The sequence below is a fragment of the Anser brachyrhynchus genome, assembly GCF_964034855.1.
Source record: "Anser brachyrhynchus genome assembly, chromosome: 1".
NCBI lineage: Eukaryota > Metazoa > Chordata > Aves > Anseriformes > Anatidae > Anser > Anser brachyrhynchus.
The window spans coordinates 133170219-133193203 of NC_137694.1; the positions used below are offsets into that span (position 1 = coordinate 133170219).

The 22985-nt window shown below is 39.0% G+C and overlaps 2 long non-coding RNA genes across 2 annotated transcripts in view; both read left to right on the plus strand.

Annotated features, from left to right (window-relative positions):
- Window positions 1-22985, plus strand: part of LOC308177484 — a 37180-nt gene that overhangs the window by 6277 nt on the left and 7918 nt on the right. Inside the window, exons 2-3 of the long non-coding RNA XR_013939160.1 lie at window positions 11195-11295; window positions 11410-11538. This is a non-coding gene — a long non-coding RNA (uncharacterized lncRNA). The remainder of the gene's footprint in view (window positions 1-11194; window positions 11296-11409; window positions 11539-22985) is intronic.
- Window positions 1036-6096, plus strand: LOC308177489. Its single transcript, XR_013939162.1, has 3 exons — window positions 1036-1243; window positions 1887-2559; window positions 3296-6096. It is a non-coding gene; the product is annotated as an uncharacterized lncRNA (long non-coding RNA).

The window sequence follows — 22985 nt, forward strand, 5'->3', positions numbered from 1 at the left end:
AAGGGCCAAACTTCAGCACAGACTTTTGAAATATTCAGCCTATATTTTTAAAGATCTTGCACACCATATTGTAGCCACTAAAATGTTTCCTTTTGATCTTAATTGCAGGATTAATAAATCTCGACCCCTTATATGCAAGGTCTCAGGCAGTAGATAATTATTCTTAGCTGAGGGGAGTTACTGTGCACTGCAGGTGCTATCCCTGACCATAGCAGGAACAGAAAAGGCTGTGGATCAGCGTTTGGTTTCAGTGTAGCAGCGTGTATACAAGGTGTGTACAGTCAAGCATATTATGTGGCTTGCATTACGAATGCTGTTTCTTCTGGGTAGGAGAAAAGACTGTGAACCTGTCTGCAGAATAAAATACAGCAAGGTAGTCACTTGTTCAGCATACTGAGTAACACGATAAGGAGTCTTCTGTGCTTGAGGCATGTCTGATTATTCAAGTGACCACTGGAAAGAATCATTGAGGATTTTCATTTTGTTCAGGCTATGCAGTGCTTCTAGAACAGAAACTAAGTGCCCTTATGTGGCTTAGCTATGAATACTGGAGAAGAATTATCACAGGAATGGGATATATGGGAAGACCAGTGGGAGCTTCAAAGCTGAAAAGGACGATAACACGCTCTAAAGCTCACAGATGTTTCTTAGGAAAGTGTGCGCAATTCTGAGAAATGCACTGCAGCCAATGAGAAGTATTTTGTAAATACGATGCAATTAGGAAAATATTTGCTGCATTATACAAGCTTAATGCTTTTGGTTAGGAGGCATTAGAAAATGAGCATTCTAATACCCGTCGGCAAGCGTGGGTGACATGTGACACGGCTGAGTAATCTGCAGGTGAAGGCACTTACGTCATTTTTTCTGCTAACCAAAATCTGTTTGCCCAGATCATTAAGAAGAAGATTGACAAGAGTGTTTCACACCTGCACTCCCTTCTTTCTCTACCACTTCCAGCCTGGGTGAAATTTAAGGACCTGCACTGTCTCCACGCCTATTATCTCAGACCTGCCTTACCCTACCCCTTTGCAGCACGCCCGGTCTCAAAGCTGGAAGCAGGAGGGTCAGCTGCAGAGCATTCCCCTGGGAAGGCCATTCACACGATAAGCCCCAACTGTAACCACTTCAGCCTGGGTCACCCTCATCAATCACAGGAGTGGTCATACGCACCTGGTGTCAAATGAGAGTCAAAGAGCCAATGCACAGCAGAAGAATCATCAGTCTGTGCCGATCAGCTTACAGGGTAGAGACATTTTAGAGCACAATGCAAGATCACTTTCTTTGTGCTCCCTAGTAGAAACAGTCTTTAGAATTCACTGACATTTAATCATCTGCCTCGTATCACTCCTTTTCAGAGTAGCTATTTTGGTGCTATGTGGGGGTTGTCACAGAAATGGTTGCCTAATTCTGATCTAAGTTTTGTGATGTGCACCCAGATCTTGTACTGATAAGTGTTTTACATCCAAATGTAATAGCAAAGCAAATTAAAAGTGATTCTGTTTCATGAAAGAGCAGTGACATACTTACCAGATATCCCTAGCTCCTTCAATAAAAAAAAAAAAAAAACTAGCACAATTTCCACAAAGCTGGTGGAAAAATGTTCGTACATCAACGCACAAGTTCCCACTGCCTGCCCTATCTCTTTAGTCTCAGTAGTTACAGGTGAATGGATTTTCAGTAGGGTCCAATAAATCAGGACTTGTTCCATGTAAACGACAGGCACTGGTATTTTCAAATCACTGCCGGCCTTATAAAATGGCTGAGGTTCAGTGCTATTTTGAAGCTTAGCAGCCAGAAAAATACCAGTGCAACTGCCAAGAAGCTTGCTGCTTCATGCAGCAAGGAACACAGACCTAAATGAGATTTTTCCTTTTTTTTTCTTGTAGGGAGGCTGCAAGGAAGCAGGGGATGGGGAAAGGAGCTGCTCACTTGATTTTCCCTGAAATACACTGTGGCTGTAGATTTGAATCAATCCAATGAGTGCTTTACAAGTGGTTTTAAGAAGACATAAATGTTATCCAATTAATGGCTTCTTGTTTTCCTCTGTTGAGATTAGTACATCTATACGTTTACAATATGCCAAAAGCATTTTTTTTCCAGGACAATTCCCTCAAAGTTCTGTTTGTGCAAGTCTGCATTTTGTTACTTATGTGAGTAAACGCTTAAATTTTACAGGTCCATGAGATATTTGCCCACAGGATTAAAAGAGAAAATCCTAAAAAAAAAAATTAAAAAAAATTAAGATTCCTTTTAAAAAGCTAAAAACCACTTTTGCTTCAGAATTTAACTGGTAATCGATCTGATAGGCCCAGCCCCATGTTTCTCAAAATTGGATAATGTATCCTACTAGGGCTATGTTTGCTTCTTGTGACAGAGCATAGCAAAGCAAATTATGACCATAGCTGTAAAAGTTTGATCTTAGTGTGTAGTATTTGATATCTTTATGACACAGCAGAGTAACCTGCTTTTTTTAGGGATCATCCAGTTCAAACTTTTTGAAATCTCAACCTCATTTTGCTTATCCAGTTTTATGTAATGTTCAAAGATCTAGTAGGTAAGGTAGGTAAATTTTGCAGATCTAATATTGTGCAATTTCACTATGGACTTCTAATAATTACCATACTACTTTATATTTTAAAGTGCTATCTTTTTATTGTATCTTTTTTCTTATACTCACAACCAACCTCAAATCCTTTTACAACCTACAGAGGGATTGATACTAACTCAGAGTTTACATAATGAGTCGGTTCCCAACACTGAATGAAAATAATTTGCTGCTGTGACAATGAATTAAAAACATTAATCAGGGAGTATAGACAACAAGCATGAAAGAGAAAGCAGATTTCAAAAAGATTTTTAACATTCAACAACAACTTTTTGTATATGTAATGTGCTGTGCATCATTCTATGAAAAGTACTTTTGATGATTTGGTCAACCTATTTTTGTGTTTTTCTGGAAAATCTTTCTTTTAAACATGGGCCAAAACTACTGACTCTGAGTCAGGAATCAGCCATGTATTTGTGATGGGATCCTCATTTGGTTGTAAATGAGGTAGAAGTACTGAGGCCTGCTAAGATGAGTGTAACACCAACACCTTTACGGGGGGGGGGGGGGGGGGGGGAGGAAAATGATTAAAAACTAAAATCTAAACACCTAGCCTTTAAAAAGGAAGACAAAAACAAAAAATACATTTTCTACAGAGGGAGATGAACGAACACCCTTTTCAAGTCAAGGGTGTTTTGCAGCTAAGCATAGCTAGCTGAATGACAGCAAATTCTGCTTTTTCTGTTCTAGTCCTCAAGAAATTCTTCCCTTCACCTCCGAAAGCTGCTGGACTGCTGTGTTGTCTCCACTGCGGTCCTTCAATCCATGCATGAGCTGCAGGCCTCCCCTGCTCACTTGCTTGCTCACTCCATCCTGCAGCCGTCTTTTTTTGAGAACTCTCAGTAGCCCTAAGGGAAGGAGAAATCTTCCCTTCCTCCAAGAGGTCCGTCTTCATAAAAAGAACACAATGCATGCTTGGAAAAAATAAATCAGATGCCCAGCACAGCCTGTCCTGAAGTTCTGAGCTAGGTCGGCCTCAGACTTTGTGTACCAAATGCCATAGTTTAAGACTTCCTGAAGACATACGTCTTTGAGAGTGATTGTGACATCTGGTTTAACGCTGCCTGAGAATGAAATTGGTTTAGCATAGTTTGAAAACATGTCAAAAGATTGTGTTTTTTTTTAAACACACACTATCCATTTGAAGCATTATTCTTGTTATCCATCAGGTGAACTCGGTAACGCTGGATATTCTCCAGAGCCCATTTCTCTTATGTTCCTGCCAGATGAATGGCTGAATTGTCAAAAAGCCATTGCAGTATGAAGATGAATTAGAATCACACAGTAGGGGTCACGACTACCCACATCAACTTCCTGCTTAAAACGTTTGCCACCTATTTGTGAATAATGAACTCCACTTACCTGAAAGTCACCTTACTACCGTAGTTCCTTCCAGGTCCCTATGCAGTCTGTGGAGACTGACTGCAGGCTTTTCCTTAGCGAAAGTCTGCCCACCTGTGGTTTGACTGGTATTTGGGGAGTTGGGAGCAAGAGATGGGTCTCCATCTCTCCAACACTGTGCTCCTAAGTTCCTCAGGCAGTGTCTATGCTGAGGTAAGGCCATTTGGCAATTTGGCAGTCAGGCAGTTGAAGAGTAAAGGAGAAGAGACGACCATGATCTTGTAAGCTGTGTTAAGAGAAGTGCCCATTATACCAAATACAGGACCTCCCATGGTTGAATCATCACTCTGTTGTTGCACACTCTCACGAGCAAATTTACTTTTGTTCCTCAGTACAGTTTGAGATAGCCTATCCTACAAAAAGAGATCCTGAATCTCCTGGCACTTGTTCAATATTACACTCTTATCTAGCTTCCAGCTCGCTGTTACACCTCTGTAGCATTTTATCCATTTGGGTCCAGTTCTGTATGACTCAATGTATTTTTCTTCACATTTTCATTCTTTCTTTTTAGCATTAAAGTAATTGTGGCCCTGTTTGCAAAGGAGTTAAAGTGTACAGTATTAGTAAGACTGCAGTCATTTGAAGTCTTGACATATCTGGGCAAACTGGAATGATTTGGCACCGAATTCAAATCAAAGCATCTTGCCGTACGTAAATAGAAGTGCAGTTTTAAATGGAAAGCTAAATACGGATGAAAGATGAAAGAGGTCCTAAAGAGCTCTGGCAAGTTTGTTAAGGTTATTACTTACGTTGTAACTTATGTGACATGGAAAAAGTATGTGGTCAAAAGACTACAGAAACTGCTAGACTTCTAGCCTAAAGTGTTTATGATCTAATGGTCTGATTCAGGCAAAATAGCCAATGAAGTCAAATAGGAAATGCACATGAATAAAAACTCATAATAAAGGAAACCTAGGCACAAACTATTAACTCAGATTATTTGTGTGTATACACTGCAACACGCAGATCATGGATCAAAGCCTGAAACATTGTGAGACTGACTTTAAACAAAAATATTTTTTAAAGTTCTGCATTCTAATTTGTTTCCCTTCTGGTCTCTATGCTTTTAGAAAGCCCCCAGTTAATGCTTTCAAGCTTTCATCTGCAAACCTGAGGGCTAGAGACTTACATTTAGTGGTATCAGAGCTTTCAAGCAATCCCATTTATCAAAAAATTAAGTTTGCAAGGAAAAAAACACAAGACACTGCAAGAGTAAAGATATAAACAAGTAAGTTGGCAGCCTTAGATACACTAATATGGAGAACTTTATATTTTAACCAGCTTTACATATATAGAATAATTCTCAAAATACTTTCAAGATAGGGAAGCATTTCCCTTATTCCCTTTAAGTACATAGGAATTAAAGTGGGTTAGCTTTCTCATATCTACCAGCCAAACTTATAAATGAATACATGCAAAACGTAAAGAAGTAAATAACATATCATCTAAATATCTACTATGAACTGACCTAAATCCACCTTATGCATCTAGGACAAGTTTCCATGTGCTCATCTATCTCTTCCCAGGCACAACTTATTGAAAATTACCAAAAAATCTAAATCTCTTTTGTCTGTAATTGTACCTTCATGGATCAGACACAATAAAGGGTCTTTACTTTGAAAATTGATGAATATGTCATTGTGAATGTTGCTCTTATTTTTTGCCCCTTTTACATTTTCAGAAGAAGGTATGGAGACTTTTTCACATCTGATGATCAGACTTGCAGTTTCAGTCTGTACTAGGAAGTACAGCCTTAGAGTTATCAATTTTTGCTGTTCCTTGGCATTTAAATGTAGGGTCTAACAGCTTTCCAGATAAAGCATGAGAAAAGTGTATGTTGCAGTTGGCAGAACTGATTATGATTCTTTAAAAAAAATCACTTTGCTAAGCTTATACTACTGCCACTGTGTCCTAAGCTTTAAAAAACAAAACAAAACAAAACAAAAACCAGTCATTGATCAGCCTATGTTGTATATACTACAGTAAAGAGGCTTCTCATGCAACTGTCCTTTCCTTATTTAACAATGTTATTACTGTGTGTTGGTTAAAGCACTGTCTATTCAATACTTCTATGGAAACTAGTATTTTGCCAGCAGTATGAGACAGTTCCTCTATAGAAGCAGTGGTAGATTTTTAACAGAGTCTAATCTCAAGCAGCTGCTAGAAATTTCATAACCATGTTACCTTGAACTTATCAGGAAAAAAAGAAAGTGAAGAGTCTAGTAATAGCACTGCTAATACCTCTGCTTTAAAACCAAAGGAATTGGGGGAGCCTGGGCCATCAGCAATTGATGTGCTGGATTAGACTCCAGATGCAGTATCCTCTCTGGCAGTGCCAATGCTACACTTCAAAGGAGCTCCATAAGAGCAAATGGGACAAACACAGGAACACACACACCGGTCTCATCCCTGTTTCTGAGCAAGGATGAACTTAAATACCAAGGCACAAGGCTTAATATCCACTGTGAATTGTGTATAGCAATTAATTTTAGTTCTGTATAATCTTGATTTTCATGTAATTTAAAAAGTCATGTCACCTGCATTCATTCCTTAGATGAATTTTTATGTCAAAAAATAATGCTTTGAATTTAATTAGAACAGACGTTTTACATAAGAATGCACAGAGTGAAAAGTTAAAGTCACACTCTTCTCAAGTCCATCTGCAGAAATAAGTGGGCACCATACTCTTCTCCAGCAGAGGTTTCTGAGCAGTAAACCAGAGTATTAGCTTCAAGAGATTTGCATTAGTCTAGTCCAAAGCAAAGGTAACAAAGCTATGGGTAATGTTGATGATGCATTCATACCATATTCATTCTATATATTTAGGTTCACCCCACTCTGCACTTTCCTCATCAGATATCAGCTGCAAACCTCTGCTGTCCAGAGCTACTGACTGATCTTAGGCAATATTTGTTTGCTTGGTAATGAAATTCATAGGGTAGAGGAACAGGTACAAATTCTATTATCAGCAGCCTGCCAGTATCACTTCTCTATCTTTTGCAATAAATATGCTACGGAAATGCTCACTGAAATCCCAATTTTGGCCAGTGGGAAAAATCAGTGGGAAAACTGAAAGACCTTAATACTATTTCAATGAGAAATCACTGATTTAAGAGTCATTAGCCCAGTGGTGCCAATACAACTCATGACCTCTTTGATGAAAAGGAGTAATGATCAAGCTGAGCTTCACAGCATCCAATACAAAAGAATCACTGGGGCAGAAGAACAAGTGATCATATTTTTGGTTTAGATCTACACCCACGAAGTGCAGAATGGAAGACTAGTAATTGCTAACAGGCATTGAAGGCAGAAGTAAGCTATGAATATCTGTCACAACAGAAGAAAAAATAGTCAATATAGGCAATACAGTTCAAAGACACAGACCAGTCACTGGTTTGCTTATGCAGCATTTTAGAGAAATTCTAAAACAATGTAGAGACATAGCTATAACATTTTTAGGGAATTTAAATAATTACACTTTTGTACTACTCTCTATAGCATGGTTGCCTAGTTACGAAGCAGAGTCCTTGGAAAGACAAAGAAAGTAGTAGTCATACATGTTTAAATCCCCCAAAATATCAGCAATGGCTTGCCTATAAGTAAGGGTAATGCGAGCTTATAGTTTGGTATCTCACAATTTGCCAGAACTAGACACAAGCGTCGTACACAATTTTATGCCATATTTGAGATACATCTGTTTCTAGTTCTAAGTTATTCATATCAGATCATAAGCAATCACTGTACAAAGTTTGGAATCTGTCATTCACAGATTTTAGGTCACTGAGGTGTCCATGAATTCAACAATTCAGGGAAGCAATAAGAAAAAAAAAAAAGCCTACTTGTTTTATTAACTATCACAGATGTCTCTGCGAGATGTCACTCTGAGGTGCTGAGAATGCTGTAGCACCAGAATTATCTCAGCACAGCGGGAAGGGCAAAGGTAAAGTCAGAAGATTTTTTATTATTATTTTTTTTTAAGATATGCTATTATTCTGTAATTGATTTTGGGACTCCAGTAATTTTTTCTGTAGGTTTTTTGAGTCTGTACGCTGTCTGAATTAATTGCATGTCTGATGTATACAAGGTGCACCAATAGTAACATGATGCCATGCTTGGTTCTATACAGACATCTTTGGCATCTATGTGTAAACCTTCCAATTCACATTTTACTTTAAACACACACCTTCTTTACACAATAAGAACAGTAAAAGCATTCAGGAATACAAGGTTTCACTCCTTTTATCACCCTGACTACTGAATTGTGCTGCAACTTGTAAGAATAAAATAAGACTTAAGAGCTGAAGGATCCAAGTCTGCCTCCTAAAGTACCCAGCCTGGATTTCAAACATCACAGGTAATTTTCTGGAGCTTATTTGTCCCAGAAGCAGTGAACTAGTAATTGCATGCCAGTTTAAGGATAGACGTAGCAATTATTAAAGCTAAACGCTGGCACAACAGAAACAAAGAAAGCCAGATTTCTATGTTAGTTATTAAGAGTTTCTCCATTCACATTAAGGTCATAATTTATATTGTGATGCTAGTATAATTTACATGAAAGATGTTTTGCTTTGACATTGTAATAAGATCTCTGTAGACTCTGACTGTTCTTTTCCATGGTCGGTATTTTTCACACCATCCTATTGTAAATACAATACACATTTATTGAGCAATTCAGTTTCAGTAACTGGCTCTGATAGTCTTAGTAAAAACACCAAAATTTCCAAAATCCCATTAAAACGAGCTTTCTCTACTGTTTAATTATTTTTATAAGAATGGGATAGTTGGCTAGAAAAGCATTGGAACCATGGGGATTATTTTTGTTTTTCTCTCTGTAACTATAAGGACATGATTAGACAGATGTTTCATTGCAGATTTGTTTTAGACCAGTGTGATTTAAAAACACTGAAAATATAATACCCTTTAGAATGAAGTTCAGTATTATAACTTTGAGGGAATTTTAGCTATATTATAGTAGAACAAAGAGCTTTCCATCAGTTAATTAAACTAATATTAAAAATGAAATTCTAAATTCTCCAGATAAAGGCAGACATCAAAGGAGAGTAATATTGTAATAAAATACTTTGCAAATACTTTCTGTCTATTATCCCTCTTCATATTGACTGTCAAATAATTTAAATAAATGCCATTTCAAGAAACACTGTAATCAGAATGCTGTGAGAGGGAGTATACTCTCTACACAATATTTTATTCTAAGGTCATGGTTTTGAGATAGGGTTTGGATTAATTTTAGTGTGGAGACATGTTAATCTGTATAGACTTGATAATCTAAAAGTAATGTGATATAAATCCCAGTGGTGTAATTGTTTATGTGAACTTGCTGCTGAAAAATCTGATGAGATTATTCAGTGTATTAGGTGTATACTACGTAGATCAGTTTATTACTTTCAGAAACTCAGGAATAGGCTAAGAGATTAAATTACTGTGGTGGTTTTACCTTGCTAGGCAGCTGAACGCCACTACAACCACCTTCTCACTCCCCCTCCTCAGAAGAGCAGGGGAAGAAGAAAAGGAAGGAAACACCTCACGGGTTGAGATAAGGACAATTTAATTAAAGGAAAAAATAATTATTAAGGAGAAAATATTATTAATTAAACAATTTAGCTAGAGGGAAAAAAGGGAAGGGAGAAAAGGGAAAAAACAAACAAACAAAAAAAAACAAAGGCTGTGCGGAAGTGCAGAGGAAAGAAATTACTCTCTACTTCCCACCAACAAGCGATGCTTCACCACATCCTTGAAGCAGGGCCTCAACGCATGTAGCCGTTGTTCTGGAGGACAGACGTTTTCACAATGAGAGCCCACCCCGCCCCTCTTCTTCCTTTTTTGACCTTTTATTGCTGACATTTTATTGCCACATACCATGTGGTGTCACACCAATATCCCTTTGGTTGGGTTAGGTCAGCTGCCCTGGTGATGTTCCTTCCCCACCTCTTGACCACCTCCAGCCTGCTGGCTCTGAGGGGGTTGAACGGAGTCCAGATGCAATGCCAGCACTGCTCAGCAGCAGGCAAAACACTGGTGTGATACCAGTGCTGTTCTAGCTCCAAATGCAGAGCACAGCACTGTATGGGCTGCTGCAGGGACAGCTAACATCCCAGCCAGAGCCAGTACAATTACCTACTAGATCTGGCCACAGTAGCTCAGAAGGTAAGGAATACAGCAGTTGTAATTGTGATTTTTAGTATGGTGAATAACAATTTTGAAATCTGGAAATTCTTAAATCTCTTTCGGAGGATACGTTTCCATGGTCTCCTAAATTTTTCGGATTCTACATAGCCTTAAAAAATATACTGTGAATGTAGAAACCAGAGCTAGCTGATTCATTTGGCATACTTAAATATGTGAGACTTTGTGATTATCCAGGTTCTTCCTGATTATCTCCCAACAGTGGAGACCTTCACAGTTCCTGAGCTCCTTCTAAGAACATTGTAGTATTCTTTCTGCAAAATTTTGACCTTTCACTAGTGTTATTTTTATGATACATTTTCAATTATCTGCCTAATTTAATATTATTTCTCTTTCTTTTCCATTAACTTAAAAAAAAGAAATAAAAAAAAAAAATAGCAGTATACTTATATGTCTTTGTGGTGCATTGATCACTGTTCCTTACTGTTATACTGCCTAACTATAAAAACACTTTCATGCATCATTGTGTGTATATACAGGTATATGTATGTATATATGAAGCAGAAGTGGTTATCCCTCCACCAAATATATAAAATCCTCCTTTTTGAGTTTTATAGTTCAAGACAGTTTTCTATACTATTTTTTCATACTGAAGTCTATAAATTCTTTCAAGTCAAGGAAGTGCTGAAATATATGCATTTTATATTGAATATATATGATTTCTCCAGTGTGTTTAATCAGAAACTTTGCAACATTGAGATAAGCTTTTTATATTTTGAATGTCAGATTCTTTCCACAGTTATGTGACCCCAGGCATTAGTTCAGTAGAAGATAGTGAGTTCTGTATTCAAAAAAAAAAAAAAGAAAAAAAAAAGAAAAAACTGAACAGCTTGAAAATGCAGACTCATTAACGTAAATTTAGAAGACTTTTTTAGATGCAATGTGCCATTTTTCTATCACCTCTGCACTCCCACCAGTTTTGATTTGTGTCTGCACACAATCAACTTATTCATTACCTGCCTTATACACTTTTTCCCACTCCAGGATTTGGAACAGACACACCATAGGCTGCAGTGATGGATGACCTACTCTTGCCCAGCTAAAGATTTCTCTGTCTTTCTACAACATTCAACGTATTCACTGCAGTAAGTAGTTATTTTACCTTGAGGAAGTTAATGGTTAAGCACTGAGCTGGAAAACATGCTTTGTACAGAATGCAATCAGAGTACTGATGGCCTGCTTTGTCTCACTCACCACAGATATGAAGACCCTCCAGGTTCTACATCAATCACTCTTTCTTCTCAATATCTATACAAAGGCACTGGGGAAAATTATGAGACATCATTTAAAGTACCAACAACATGGATCACTTTCTGTCCCAATGGATGGTAAGTCTCTTACTCTGTAAAAGTTATCTGCTGTCAGCTATGTCCAAAGTCAGAGTGAATCCTGCTCAGATCCATGGATAATGCCACATGAAGTGTATAGACTGCACTGTTTGTTCTCTTTAGGTAAAATTCTTTCTGCTGTTCTCTTCTAGGCTTCCCATAGGAAACTGTGAGACTGTTCACACTTGACTAGTTTTATTTTAATTATCATTGAATCATAGAATGGCTCGGGTTGGAAGCGACCTTACAGATCATCTAATTACAACCCCCCTGCCATAGGCAGGGATGCCACCCACTAGATCAGGTTGGCCAAGGCCCCATCCAGCCTGGCCTTGAACACCTTTAGGGATGGGGCATCCACAGCTTCCCTGGGCAACCTGTGCCAGTGCCTCACCACCCTCTGAGTAAAGAATTTATTCCTTATATCTAATCTAAACCTACCCTCTTTTAGTTTAAGACTATTCCCCCTCGTCCTGTCAATATCTACCCACGTAAAGAGTCCTTCTCCATTCTTTTTATAAGACCCCTTTAAGTATTGAAAGGTTACCATGAATTCTCCCCAGAGCCTTTTCTTCTCCAGGCTGAACACTCCCAGCTCTCTCAGCCTTTCTTCACAGGAGAGGTGCTCCAGCCCTCTGATATCTTTGTGGCCCTCCTCTGGACTCAATCTAACAGCCCCACATCTCTCTTGTGCTTGGGGCCCCAGACCTGGACACAGTAGTCCAGGTGGGGTCTCACGAGGGCAGAGCAGAGGGGGACAATCACCTCCCTCGCACTGTTGGCCACTCCCCTGGTGATGCAGCCCAGGTTGCAGTTGGCCTTCTGGGCTGCAAGCACTCACTGCTGGCTCATGTCGAACCTTTCATCCAACAGAAACCCTAAGTCCTTCTCCCCAGGGCTGCTCTCAAGGAGTTCTTCTCCCAGTCTGTACTCAAGCCTGGGATTGCAGTCTGTAGCAGATACCCACAATGACACCCACATTGCTCTGCCCACTAATCCTGACCCACAAGCTCTCAGCTTGCTCTTCACCATCCCGCAGCAGAGCTCTATGCATCTGCACTGCCCACTCGCATATAGGGAAATTCACTCTTCTCACCTTCCAGAGAGCCTGTATCTATCCATCACAACACTCCAGTTTTGTGAACAATCCCACCATGTCTCTGTACTCCAGATGAGATCCTACCCCTGCAATTGCATGCATACTTCTAATTCCTGCTGTTGGTTTCCCATGCTGCAGGCATTAGTGTACAGGCACTTTACAGAGGCATCCAGCCATGCTCATCCCCCAGAAAGGGTATGAGAACTTCCTCCATAATGCCACTGGGGACGTAACAATGATGGGAAGAGAGGAATATTAACATGAACATGCCATATCATGGCTCTTTTCACTGCCAAGGGACTTCATTTCCAACACTAAGTAAATAGTGTTTTGACCTGGGACTTTTTCAGTATGCTTCACAAATTCTGCACACAAGCTGATAAAAATACTCTTTTATCTTTGAGTAGCAGAAAGCCTAAATCCCTCCTCATGGATAACGAACATGGTTACAGTGGTCTGGGACTTCATGATCTTTAGGTGGGTTCATGATAACTCATGTTCCCAGGGGACAGAGCACTGACTTGAAAAATTGTTCACCACTAGTTAAAAATGCAGAAACAATATCTGGGGGGCCACTGCAGGCATTTGCTCTCTTTCTGACACCAGACTGATTCCTCTTATAATGCCAATTCATTTCAAAATCGTTTTCCTCATGTTTATACTATATATACAGATCACTGGCATGAGCTTATTTCATAGAAGAAGCAAGACTTCCCTGAGTATTTAAGTACTGTACTACTGTCCAATGCAGGAGTTAAAGTCATGAAAACTCTACAACCTAAAACTAGTGAATTCCTTTCCAAAGGGAGATGGGGAAAAAAAAAGATTTAACTTCTTGCTGGTCTGAAAGTAGTAATTTCCCTTTAGTCAAACAAGCCATAAGTTACACCCACTACTATTACCTAGAAGAATTTTTCCTTCTCTTAGCCCTCTAATCTTGCATACATATGTCAAGAAGCAACAGAGATGGAGAAAAGGAAATTTTCCAACATTATCATAGGGATGTAGGTGAAGTATAGTGCATAAGTGGGATCCTGCTGTCAAAGTAATTCTATTTTGGGTGGCATGGAGGTTAATAGCATATGTCTAGGTCTAGAGTGAGAAGCAGAAGAAGGAAGACAAAGAAAACCCAATGCAGTAAATGCATATAGCAAATAAAAATCACTCCACTCACATCAAATGCTTACTCTCAACTATACAGGTTTATGTTATTCTACAAAAGTAGCAATAAGCTTATGTTTAGAACAAGCTTATGAAATTCATTCAGAGTTGTAATTCCTGAATCTCATACTTCCATGTTCACCATAGCTGTATTAATGCTCCAGCAGGTTGCTACTCTTTTCAGCTGAATTGATGATTATTACTAATTTTGATGTTTCTACATGTCATGTAAAACATTGCTTTTAAATGCTTGTTTTTCCAACCTCTGGGAGAGTTGATATTTTAAAATGTATTCTAGAAAGGATGAAGTTTTTATGTGGAAGTAGATATGAGTGAGATAAAACAACTCTTGTTTTTCTTCTTCTCTCCTTCCTCAAAGAGACATGAAGCTTGAGCAGTACTTAGCAACACCATATCACCATAATAAGTATATGTATTTCTTATGTATATAAACAGGGTATTGCTGGGTGATGCACAATCAAAGCCACACTAAATCATTGTTCCAATGGCTGAGCAATTTTCTTTCCAAAAGGACACAGAAATGAAAACAAAATTCTGCAATCACTGGGAACTCATTCCTCAGTGATTACTTTCATTTTCATTTTAAAATGTGATAAAGGATCCTGCACGTCTCATTTCCCTTGAAGATGATTTCAGATGATCTGACAACAGCTGGGTTTTTAAGACTATGGTTTCTTAACCATATTCAGCCACACTGGGTAAATCTCATCTCATAGAACTTGAGCCTGCCAAATGTTACATGTCAAGTTTAAGCCACTTCATCAAAGTTCTGCATTTATTCAATGAATGAGGTGGGAGCAAGTATCCGCCAAAGTTGCCTGCCTTGAACACCCATTGCAACAGGGGATAAATTACCCTCTGGGCATTCCTGTCCCTATCGGCTACGGAGAATTTAAATGATTAGTTTACAGAGGTGTAGATTACTAGAGGCATAGGTTAGAGTAGTAATAAGCTAAGAGAGGTGAATTTGATCTGTAAATGACATCCACATTAGAATTTTATTCTATTTTAATGAGAAAACACTGCAGCATTTGTCCTGTTTTATTACAGAGTAGCTTGAAGGGAAGAAGTCAGAAATGTCAGGGACAGTGGAAATGCAAGTAAATCAATGTACTGTGCAGGGAGTAAAAATACAGGGAAGCGAGCATGGAGAAAAGCCTCATGATAGAAGGTGTCAATTAGCTTGTTAATCGGAAAGGGGAGGAGATGGAAAAACGTAATAATAACTGTTCCTCTAAAGAAGGTGAACCTACCTTTGAGTAATGGCTGTCTGGAGAGCCATCATGCAGAGTGAGAGAAAAATCTAAATATGCATGTTTTGATGAGGCTAGCAAATAGTCTTCTGATTTCTTTTTATTTTGAGGATATGCTTGTTCAAACAGGTGAAAACAAAACAAAACAAAGCAACTTAATAAACCCAGATGAGGACTGTTCCTTAAACCATAATCATATATAAACAATGACTAGCTATTTTAGCTTCCTTAAAAATAGTAAAACGTGGTAAAAAAAAAGGGGGGGGGGGTGGAATTATTATGCTGCCACTGCAGTAGGTTCAGGATTAGAGTAATCTGTTTTATTTCTGGAAACAACGTGGCCCCTCTTCTTATTGTGACCGTGTGAGAAAGAGAAGCAAAGTGTTATGCAAACAGGCTACGGGGAGTAGCTGCCGTCCTCAGGGGAGGCTTGGTGCATCCTGGTGTGGAGCTCAGCTGGGTATAGATAAAGAGAAGGCAGGCTTGAAAGGGGAGCATTAAGCAGTTAATCTCATGCTGGCTTTAAAACTAACATCTCTGACAGAAAGGGTCACAATAAAGGGGCGATACAGAGAACAGGGCGGGGAGCATGAAATGAATGAAGTGTAGCTGTTCGATGGGCAATTTCACCTGACACATGCAATTGTTTGGGGTGGACAGGATCTGTCCTTCTTTCTGTGGGCTGTGCAGTAGAGGTATCCTTGCAGCAAGGAGCAGAGTATAGCTCCTGGTATGAATAATGGGAAATGTCTCCCACTTTCTTTGCTCACCTCCCTGGTAGCTCATAGCTTTGCATCACTGCAAATTCTGTAAGTGCAGTTTTTACTACGGTTATTGTCAGTATTTCATCTCTAGTGGGATAATCGGATATTTCTTCATGGCATCATTGTCATCAATGACGGATGAATCTCAAGAAGCTGAAATTTCTTTTTAGTTTGGATAAGCATCTGAATATTGAGATGATCCTTTGAATTGTATATGGACTACATGAACTGGGAATCTCTGAACCTGAGCTGAAAATATGACAAGTACGGTGTTTCTCATGAGTTTTCAAACACTTTTGCCATGAGTTACATCTAGAAATACAGAGAAAGCAATGCTGCTGTAGTAGTCTGGCATTTGGTGGTGAAAAAGGATCTTCATTATGGCTCATTTTGTAGAACACAGTTTAACTTAAAGCTCAGTCTAGTTCAAATGAGAATAAAGTCCATCTTAATAAATGAAGGATTAGGAAATTAGCAGGGATGTAGTGGTTTTTTCCAACTGATAAAATGTGAGATCTTACATCGTAATAGGAAGAAAAAAAGTGTATGTGTGTAAAAGTAGCTTGATGGGTGAAAATCATCTTGTCTAATTACAGATTTCTAAAAGTTAGATATCTAAGTCTACTTTCCCTTTATAGTTAATAGAATCATCTTCAGAAAAACATTTGCTGACCTGTCTTAGATGCCTGTCTTGGGAAGAGATGAATGGCTCTCTGGAGATTTGAACTGAGGGTAACAACATTTCAAAACATTAAAGCTGTGAAATAAAATTTTAAAAAAGAAACCCTTTTAATCAGGCTGTGTGCAACAGAAGTTGAGTGATTCCTGGTGTTTTCAGGGATCAAGGACAGGAGCTCTGGAAAGCAGCATTCTCCTTCACTTAGTTTTTGTATTGTTTATTTCTTTTATGAGTTTGCTATCGGTAAGACTGAATAGAATGCAGGTAGCAATTTGTTCCACATCAGCTCAAAATAACTTAGAGAAGGATGATTTGTATTCCAGTCCAAATCTTTCACACCTTTTTTTTTTTTTTATCACATTACTCCTGGACCTTCAGCAACAGTCCGTGAATCCAGTGGTGATATCTAGATGATGAAGTGCAGATCACAGTAATAAATTTTCTTTTTTTTTTTTAACCTTTGACCATTTCAGAATCACTTTTCTGACTGCTTGACCTTACAATATTTTTTGTAACATTTTAAACAGTTGTATAGCTTTGAAGAGCAGCTCTTTTAATGATTTCTTGTTCCAACAATGCAGCCCATCCACAAAGTTTTCCTCTGTGGAGCTCTGAATGGGCAATACATATTCCTAAACCAGTGACAGCTTTATTGTATTATCCAGAACCCCATAGGGCCAGAAAATTTTAGTTATATAGCACTGGTAACTGCTGAACCCCAACTTTTCAGTTTGATATGCGGTGTTGGAGAGACCGTAACCATCTCACAGTGACTAAAAGACTATTTTAGGCAATTTAGAGAACACAAACCATTTACCATTCATAACTTCTGCTTTCCATGCTGGAACTGTAGAGCTGGACGTTGTTCAGTTATCCAATATGGCAGTCAGGAGATAAAAAGTACTTCATTTTCTATGATTGTGAATATTCTGCAGTTATTTATATCGATGCAAACTGTGCATACTCTGATATCATTTGATTTGTAACATCTTAAGTCCAGGCTGTAGGGGGAAGAAACTTCAGCATGCTCAAGGGACGATTAGCTTCACGTATTCTAAAAGATGTCTGAAAGAAACTAAAGGTCCTAACTCTAAGAGGAAGTCAGTACTGAAGTGATTGTGTGGAACAGTAAACAGGTTTAATATGCAAAAGTTTAGGGTAACCCACAAAACTCCTATGTGGCTCTGCTCCTCAGGTAATGAGGTTATCTATTTTCCTCATCAACACTGTCCACATCCTCTCATTGCTGGGATTCTCCAGGCAGTCTGAAAGTTGAAGAGCATGCTTTCATACTGGCCGTGCAGAGAATGAAAGCCATGCATGAGTCAGAGCTCCTGCCCACCAGCCCTGTCCACAAAACCATACCACCAGCCTCACTGGTGGCTACAAGAGCACCGACAGTCAGAAGAGCGAGGTAAACCCAAGTGGCATCAGTCCAGGGCAAAGGAGTTATCACACTACACACATCACATCTTCCAAGGGCTTGAAGGGGTTTTTAAAGACCACTTGTAGCCAGGACTTCTGTTTTACATTGTGCCCATAAATCGACATTATATTCCTGGTTTAGTTCTAGGGCTTTGCAGGCTGTCTTGGTCCTGGCTCAGAGGGGAAGACCAGCAAAGCTATCACTGCTGAACTCTGCAGCACCTGGGAGCTGCTGGAAGTTTGCCATCTCCCTGCCAATAAGACCTGGCTCAGCTAGTTTTATGAGCTCTGACAAGATCTGGTGCAACGTTGCTGCAAAAGTTGGTAATTTAGCACCCATATCAGAAGCATAAGGAGATTTTCATATTTTTTCCTAGGTCTTTACTGAGCTCAGTTGATGAGACAGACAAAAATGTGAAGCGGACACATACCACAATGTGCATGGATGTCTGATCATATGAACTTTGTTTTGAAGAGCAGACGGAATGCTTGGATTAGTAATCCTTTGTTGTTTTAAACATGTGAAAGTGTCCCTGTGCTGACCTGTATTTTTTCTAAAGTCAGTTGCTCTTCTGTTACAATTCATACTATTTTTTTTCTTTTTCTTATAAAGGTGTGAAGCTCACATAATGAAAAATTAACTATTTTTTTTAACCTTTTTCAACCTAATCTGCCCAGTGATATGATTAGACCATGACATGTAATAAGTAAATAAAATTCTTTAAGTTACTGAGTTAAACAATAAAACTAATGAGAAACATAACTAATTAGAAGAACTTCCATCTTAAAATATTTGACCAAACTTCTTCATCTCACCTCCCCTGAAAATATAACCTTTCTTTACATTACAGCATTACAGCACTAACCACCATACCATCTAAATAGCAGGAACCTCGCATTCCAATTCCTTGAGAAATATGAACAAGCACAAGAGGGTAAAAATCACATTTTGTTTAGTCCTCATTGGGAAAAAATATAATAGTCAATATAGTAATCGAAAGCTATTTAGATCTTTGTTGCTATATAAGAGAAATCAAAATGAAAACATGTTTTTTACTGGATGAATAAAAATTTCCAAATGATAGTTCTAAAAGATTCCTTTTTCAAAAAAAAAAAAAAGTAGTGAGAATGATATGTCCAAATGTATAGAAAGATTCTATTTTGAGCTTGTCAACAGCTGTTGTCATGAGCTGTGTTGGTGACTTTGAGGAGAACATGGGCTGTAGATCAGATGTCCTGGAGGTGACAGCATAAAGAATGTAAACCTTCTGGGTAAGATCCATAAATATTTTTAACACCTGGATCTCATCTCTTCCCAAACACCCATAGGTATTAAAGATTTCCTTAATAGAAGACGTAAACCTGAGATGTAGAATATACAATTCCTCAGTCTTTAAAACATGTCTGTGGAGTGATGCTGGCTCTACGTTGAGGCAAAACAGAGAGTTACCAAAGGCAGCAAAGGGCTTGTGAACCAGTAGGTACTGTGAAGGGACAAAAAAAAGAACTGGCTTCAATAGCCCAAGTTGGCTCTCTCATGTTTCCCATCTTTGGTGGCAGCAGAAGCTGCAACACCATTTCACAAGGAGCCTCCCTTGTGCTAACCATTGCCTTTCTCTGCCAACACATCACTGCCTCCCTTGGACATCCAATTGTACGGATGGTACACCAAGCCTGGTGAGGATGGCGTATGATTAGCCAGCATGGAGTGTGGAGGTAAACTGAGTGTTTCTATAGATGAGTAGTGACCTCACTATCCTATTAGAATAACAAGGATAAAAAAGAGCCTTATGAGCCACCAAGCTAGCAAGCAGAGACATTTGTCTAAATTTCTGGTAAGTGGCCATTAAAGTGTGGAAGAGGCAAAAGATCAGCTGAGATTTTCAAAAGGACTATTGCTTTACAGACCCTTTGCTAAACTGCTGAAGTTAAATTCCTATTTTAAATATAATTTAAAATGGTTTCCTTAATATACAGAAAACTGAAACCTTTGGTCAGTTACATTTGAAATATTTGCCTGTTTCCAGTGATTCTGTGGTATAGGAAATTAACTGTACTTAAAAAGATGTTCTGCAGGAGCTGCTTTCAGGAAAGAAAAAGGAGGGTGGAAGGAGAGGTTAAATAATAAAAAAGAAGACTGTCCTTTTATTCTGCTATTAGGTGATGTGCCCTTAGTTATTGCTGGACATTAGTCACAGAACCACAGGAAGAGAGACTTTGTAAACCTCTGCTTGGAAAGGATCCTCTGAACTTCACTTGGCAACGCTGCACATTAAAAGACATAACACAGGATCTACACTTTCGAGTTCATATGCTATTTCTTATGGTGATTTAATTTTTAGGAAAACAGTTAAAGAATCATAGCAAAGCCTAAAGCTAGTTGGTGATTCTCCAAGAAATTGCTGCATTTCTCTCTCAGGGCCCTTTTCAGGATGCTCTGAGGACCTTCCATTTGCCATAGTATTGGTTTCTGTTCTCCAGCTCCTTGAATCTCATGCGTAGATTATAGGCATTTTTAGTTAGTTATTTACCTTAACTGGAAAGAAAGGTACTAAGATAACACATCAGTCTGCAAGCGTAACCACCAAATACATACTGTTTGCCTGAAGTGAAGCATTCATCCATTACACATTCTGCTAGGACAAGTTTTATGGGAGGTGAGGAGTTAAAATCACATCTCCCCTAAATTGCTGTTCAAATTTCTAACTGAATTTACCGCTGTCATTGACTTGTGGTCGGAAACCTAAGTCAGAAGTGATAGTTGGCAAAAAAAGCTGAACACTCCCCTCCAGCAATTTTGTGTAGGTTAGTAGGAACTGAAATTCTTGATGGCATGCTTCTGGTTTAACATAACATTTACCTACCTCTAAATAACTTCTTTATTTCAGTTATGTCTGGATCAATTGGGATAGGACAGTAAAAATGCATTAAATGAGTCCCAAATAGACATAGCACAGCAGGAGTAATACATTTTTATGCTTTCTAATCAAATATTGTGAGTATCTAGGGGAAGAGGTTTTATATTCTGTTAAATACAGGAGTTGGAACCAGGAATTCTGGGGTTGTGTTCCCTCTTTGTCACTGACTTAACTGAAACAGCTTATGTTGGTCATGTATGTGGGTACAGTGGCTGTCTGCATTTATAAAACTGAGTACAGACATGGCCCTTTATAATTTAAGCTACTAACAACCCCAGTCACTACTGAAGGTCTCCAGAACAATACGTACTGCCTGCATCAGTGGTGTCTGCAGCTAGGCTTAGAAAGACTTTGGCAGAAGTCCTGTGTCTGCCACATTCCAGCTGCCTAGAAAGAAAAAATCCTCACGACCTGCAGTGAATGACTGAGTTTCTACCTGTCCTCTTCTTCTCCCTGTGGAAAATGGTGTTGAACTTTGCATTTCTCAAAAATTGTTGATTAAGTCAGTTTAGATGCTTCACAACTAAAGATGTTTTACTTTGTTTCCTAAGTGAAGAAATTCAGATTCATCTAACGCACAAGAAGGTGGAGGGGAAAAAAAAAAAAAAGAAAGAAAAAAAAAAACACGCTACCTTAGCTATGCAGGATGAATTATCTCACTTTACAGGCAAGAAATCTAATAGAATGACTTGCCTGAGGATCAGCAGTGAGTTTATGGCAATACCATATCTCCTGTGCGCCTGAACTGCAAGATTATCCTTCACCCATGCCAGTTGTCATTTTAACATAGAGAAGTATCTTATTTCTTAAGATACATAAATGATTCATACTAGTATGGAAAGGAATTAACTTTCACAGAGAAAAATGCTTTCATCTGAAATGGTTCAACGCCCATGTTTGCAATGAGTACTATTGTGCTTGGAAACACTGGTTTCCTGTCATTAAATTCTTTGTATAAATTCAAATCATCATATGCTGTGGCAGTACTTTTGGTATCTTATCTCCATTACAACAGGTCAATAAAAATAAATTCTACTGTTTCCAATAACAAACTAAAATTTTGTGGAGATTTATCTAGTAAGGGAGGGTTCAAATCCTGGGGAGGCTAAGCAGCTGGGACTCCTATGGCTTTGCTGCTTAGCACCACCTTGCCTTGGAGCCCAGATTTTACATGGTAAATGATCTAATCACCTACCAGGGCTTAGAACTACCACAAGTTAATAACAGCACTGCAGCCACTGCTGCAAAATATTACACAATAAAACAAAATAAATGGAAATAATCTCTCATGAGTGCCAATAATTTAGATTTACAGGGTAATCCATAGGTATTGCAGCTCCTAACAGATTGCCAAAATACTGCTTGGAGAATTCTATTCCAAATCTAGTACATTTTATTATCATTTCAGAGGCTAGAAAATTGAGGAATAAATTAAAAAGCTAAAATGGGGAAAACAAACATTTACAGATTGGATTTAAACGTTCAGAAGTGTGAAGCAAGCCCCCTCTTTTGAAAGGATTCTTTTAATGTTTGATTAGCTGAGTTGCAAACCCAAGCTGGCTCCCCGGACTCCCCTGGTAGCCAGGTGCCCCACACAGCACTCTCCCACCTCAGCAGCAGCACGGGCTTTGGCACAATTATTTATTTGGCTGCAGCTCATGGGTGTCATTTCTCGTCATCCAATCTGGAGGCCCTTCACAAGGATTTGGTTGTAATTATCACCACTGAAGGCAAGAAATAGGCATCTAGCTTAGGGCTGCCGAGTGAATCAAGTTGGGGAGCCATATGGTGAACAAGGTACTGGGCTTGTCCTCTTTATTTCTAGGGATGAGAGGAGGCCAGGCATTTTGAAGGTCAGTTCATGTTGCTTGCTGGCAGCTTGGCATCAGAAATGAGGGCCCACTCTTGCCAGCAGGCCCACCGACTAAATGTTCTCTTGGTCTTTATGGACTTTTCACCACCCTTGTAAGCCCAGAGGCAGAAAACTACCTACCCTCAGGATGAACTAGTCTGGCCGGCCTTTTTTGCCCACTGATGAGATTTACACCCATCAGGTCTGCAAGGAAGAAGCAAAGGTCCATGTTTCTCCAGGAGCCTGCCTGATGTGCAGGGGGCCCTTTCCAGGGC